Genomic DNA, 5,236 nt, shown 5'->3' on the forward strand with positions numbered 1-5,236 from the left:
CAGAGGGACGGGCGTTTTGTGACAAATACGCCCGGGTTGCCTGAAGAAAGGCGGATTCTCTTGAAAACGCTCGGATTCTACCCCTTTTACCCGGATTCAGTTCCATCCGTGTACTTGCATATCCCGTATCATTTTTCATTCTTCAAAATCTCGTGTTCTTCATTGTGGGGGCAATACTAAGGCATGGATAGCCTAGGCAATTGCTATCCCCACACTAAGCTAAAGCACTACACATCAATTGAAATCATTAGTCCCTCCCTCACTTCTCTCAAAAATGATAATTATCTTGATCAAGGCATAAAAATCAAACATGACAAAAAATGCAATATGAGAATTAAAATGCGAGTTAGGGAGTTAGAAATATTTACAAATGGTGGTTTAGGGAGGACTCCACCAAACTCTCATCCTTAGTGAGATGTCATGGGGGCATGTCCAAGGTGTTGTTGATGTTGCTCAACACCTTGAAGAAGTAATCAAAAGCTTGTTCATTGTCATGATAAAGATCTTCAATAGATCTTTGCCCTTGTTGTCGGTCTTGATCGATAGCATTACCAATATAGGGATTGAAAATCCCTTCAAACTCATCGTCCCAATGACCGCAAACTTCATCTACTTGATCACTAAAGATCTCTTGATTTGATAGAGACAATTCTCCCATTTTCTTGTCTTGGCCAATGAGGCCATCTTCTTCATTGCTTGACTTTGGTGAGCTTTTCAAGCTCTCTTTGTTACAATTCACTTGCTCTTTGAATGGAGCATCTTCAATTTTCTTCTTCCATTGGAGTTCCGACTTCTTCCTATCATCCTTCCACCTATAATGATCAATCATAAAACATGGTTCATGCAAACGGGGAGCTCTCATGGTCTTGTCAAGATTGAAAGTTATACTCTCATCTCCCACTTCTAGAGTGAGCTCTCCATGTTTCACATCAATCACCGCACCCACGGTGTGTAAGAAAGGTCTTCCTAGAATGATTGGAATGTTGGAGTCTTCTTCCATATTAACAATGACAAAGTCCACCGGGATGAAAAATTTCCCAATTCGTACGGGAACATCTTCCCATATCCCTAATGGTGTCTTTGTCGATCTATCGGCCATTTGGAGTGTGATATTGGTGCATTTAAGCTCTTCCATCCCCAACCTTTTACTCACCGAGTACGGCATAACACTCACACTAGCCCCTAGATCACATAAGGCTTTGTTGATCGTGGTGTCGCCAATGGTACACGGTATTGAGAAGCTTCCCGGATCCTTGAGTTTTGGAGGTGAACTCCCTTGAAGTATTGCACTACTCACCTTAGTGAAGGCGATAGTCTCAAGTTTCCGGATCGACTTCTTCTTTGTGAGGATGTCTTTCATGTATTTTGCATAGGCCGGCACGTGATTGATTAATTCCGTGAAAGGAATTGAGACTTCCAAATTCTTCACAATTTCCATAAATTTTCCAAGTTGGTCATCAAATTTGGGCTTGGCTTGACGACTTGGAAAAGGAAGTCTAATCATAATGGGCTCCTTCTCCTTGACCTTGTCTTCATTTTTCTTTGAAATTTCTTCTTTTGATGGTTCTCCATCCTTGGAGTTTTGCATAATTTCTTCTTTGTCACTATCTTCCACAACTTCATCCTCAACTTGCTTCTTCGGTGCTTCATACCTTGTACCACTTCTCAAGTGAATGGCACTAACCGTTTCATGTCTCGGGGGATTACTTTGAGGTGGTAATTGCCCCTTTTGTCTTTGTGAGCTTGAAGATGCTAGTTGAGTCAATTGGGTTTCCAACATTTTGGTGTGAGCTAGGATGTTGTTGATGGTGGCTTCCTTTGCTTGACTATCCTTTTGCATTTGAGTGAAAAACTCTTGTTGATTCTTTTGCATTTGAAGGATCGCTTTTTGAACATCAAAACCTTGGTCATTTTGTTGATTGTATGGAGATTGATTTTGGTAACCTTGGCTTTGGTTGTAAAAGGGTCTTTGATTTTGGTTTCTCATGGGAGGTGGGGTGTATGTTGTTTGAGGGTTTTGAACATTTTGGCTTTTGTATGAGAGATTTGGATGGAATTTGGTGTTTTCATTGTAATAGTTTGAATAAGGGGTACCACTCTTGTATGCTTGGAAAGCATTCACTTGTTCATTTGTTCCCCTACATTCACTTGGGTCATGTCCCAAAGTTCCACAATTCTCACATATCCCACTTGGGATTGATGAAGATGCCGTCATGGCATTAACATGATGCTTTGGTGATTTTGAGGCTTCTTCAAGTCTAGCCATAGCCTTTTCAAACTTCAAATTGATGGTATCAATGTAAGCACTAAGTTGAGCACCCAATTGAGTAACGGAGTCCACTTCATGCTTTCTTCCTCTAGTAGTCTTGCGAGGTCTACTATATTATGAGTTATGGACCGCCATTTCCTCAATTTTGTTCCAAGTTTGATTGTCATCAACTTCGGTGAACATTCCATTTGATCCCATGTTGAGAATGTTCCTTGAATCTTCATAAAGACCGTTCCAAAATTGTTATACCAAGAACCACTCGCTAAGTCCATGGTGAGGACATGAGCGACAAATTCCTTTGAACCGCTCCCAAGCTTCATACAAAGATTCTTCATCCCTTTGCTTAAAACCCGTAATTTGAGCTCTTATCATGTTAGTCTTTTTCGGTGGATAGAACTTTTTGTAGAAAGCTAGAGCCAACTTTTTCCAAGAATCAATTCCGAGAGTGGCCTTATCAAGGCCCTTCAACCATTGTTTCGCGGTGCCAATTAGAGAAAAAGGAAATAAGACCCATCGAATTTGGTCTTGAGTTACACCGGTTTGAGAGATCGCATCACAATAGTCACAAAAGGTCTCCATATGAGAGTGAGGGTCTTCACTAGGCATCCCCCCAAATTGGCTTCTTTCGACTAATTGGATAAATGCGGATTTGGCAATGAAATTTCCGGTTAGATGTTGTGGTGTGGGAGTACCATTGGGTAGGTTCTTCTCGGTGGGTACAGAATGTGATGAAAACTTAGGCATTGTGGGTTGATTTTGTGTTGTATTTTGTGTTGGGTTCTCCTCACCTTCTCTTGCAAAAGAGTTGATGAACTCAATAGTTGGTTGAATGTCTACAACCTCACCAATACCTCTCAAATTTCTCCTAGCAAGTCTTCTATTGGTTGTCAAAGTTCTTTCAATTTCACGATCAAAGGGTAACAAGTCACCTTGTGACCTTCTAGACATGCAAAATATCAAACAACTTGAAAACAATTAGAACAAACCTTGAGGAGTTTTACTTCCCCAAGGCAAAGAAAGACACAACGAATAACAATATAAGAAAATCTAAATCAAGTTAACACCGTCCCCGGCAACGGCGCCATTTTTGGTCGGACTAAATCTTTTCGGTAACTTGTCGTTAGGAGCACCTAGAACAAAACACAATTTATAGCTTCACAAACAACTCTACAATTAGTAAAGAGGCAAGTAAAGGTCGGATCCCAAGGGACGGGAATTGAGATGAGATTTCTATTGCAACTAGCGGTGTCTTAGGGGTGTCACAATTTGGGGTTGATGTAGAAGGTCACTAAACTAAATAGCAATGAAGGTAAACAAGCAAGATGAATTAAAAGGGTTGTAAACAATTGATAAAAAGCACTAGGGTATCATGGGGTCATAGGGGATTCATGGGAATTGATCATACAAACATGTTCTCAAATTATAAGCAAGCAATTATTGTTGTCATGGATCGAGTTGGGTTATATCTTACAATCCTAGGAAAGTTTGGGTCCCGGAGCCGAATCGATTAGATTGTACAACACCTACAAGTCGACTTAGTCTTCCCTACTCAACAACATGCATGGTCTAATGAGACTCGAGTTGGTTTATGTCTTACAAGTCTCATTGAAAAGATAGGTGATGGGTAAAAAATGCAAGGATTCATAGGCTCGCATTTCATCAAACATAACATGTGCATGAGTTGAGATCATAACAAGCAAGCAAATAAACCATGAAAGCATATTAATTTAAGCATGAATCATTCCCCATGTTGGTTTCCCCTAATTACCCATTAACCCTAGCTAAGTGACTACTCACTCATTATCATGTTGAACATGCTAGCAAGGTTGTCAATCATACCAACAAAGTGAAACATGATGAATAAATGAAAGTAATTAGCAATAATTAAAAAAGGGATTAAGAGAATTATACCTACTAATGATTCCAATAATAAAGCAAAGAATAAAAGAAGTACTTGATGCTTGATTGAGAGGTTGTCAATCTCCCAATAATAACCCAAATAATCTTCAATTACCCAAAATAAAGGATGAACAAGAGAGAGATTAAGGAAATAAAACTTGTATTAAAACTTGATTAATTGTTGATTACAATATTAAAGAGAGATTTGATTGATATTAACTACACTAAAGATTGCTAAGAAGAACACGCTCTTCTAATTAGACTAATGGGGTATTTATAGTGGGGATTAGGTGTAGGAATTAGGGTTAACTAAGGGCTTAAATGACGATTAAGTCCCTACTTAAGGAAACGCCGGTATTTTTGGAAGGATGGGCATCTTTCTTGAAGCTTTGAAGAAACGAAATTTCTGCACTCGGGAATCCGTGCGTCTTTAGCACGGACGGCCGGATTCGTGGGTCTCTGCCCGGGCGTCTTGGGTAGAAGACGGGCGTCTTCGGTGTTCTTTGCCGGGCGTCTTGGAGTGAAGACGCACGGATTGTGAAGGTGGAGGACGGGCGTCTTCAGGACAATCCGCACGGATTCTTTGGGATGATCTCATTTCTTCTTCTTTTCTTCCCTTTTCTTCATAAAATCCTTGGGGATTTCCTCGGGGATGCAAGGATATTTTCTCATCATTGCCCATCTACTATAGTATGTACAAAGGCCTTCTAATCTTGTCTCTCCTTGATGCTTGGTCATTAAATTCAATCAATTTAGTCTCGTTTTGCCATGAAAATGCAAGGTTTGCACTCCTTTCCTACCAAGGACACAAAACCTCAAAGAATATGCAAAACAAAGAACTAAAGACAATAAATGACCCAAATATGCACTAAAAAGCATGGGAACAAGGCTAATTCAGGGACTAAATATGCTCTAATTATGGTCACATCAAAGTTGGAATGATTTATTAATTTGGTTCCCTTAGTTACTAGCTTGGCTTTTAACTCTGTTTTTACCAAATTCGTCTTAGCCCCTTCTTACCCATACCTCACATATCCATATTTACCTCGGTATGTGTCATGGTCATTT

General features: G+C 39.9%; 1 non-coding gene across 1 annotated transcript; it reads left to right on the plus strand.

Annotated features, from left to right (window-relative positions):
• Positions 1 to 2,534: 2,534 nt before the first annotated feature.
• Positions 2,535 to 2,641, plus strand: LOC141624577 (small nucleolar RNA R71). Its single transcript, XR_012534383.1, has one exon. It is a non-coding gene; the product is annotated as a small nucleolar RNA R71 (small nucleolar RNA).
• Positions 2,642 to 5,236: the final 2,595 nt, after the last annotated feature.

This window comes from Silene latifolia, chromosome X (genome assembly GCF_048544455.1).
Source record: "Silene latifolia isolate original U9 population chromosome X, ASM4854445v1, whole genome shotgun sequence".
NCBI lineage: Eukaryota > Viridiplantae > Streptophyta > Magnoliopsida > Caryophyllales > Caryophyllaceae > Silene > Silene latifolia.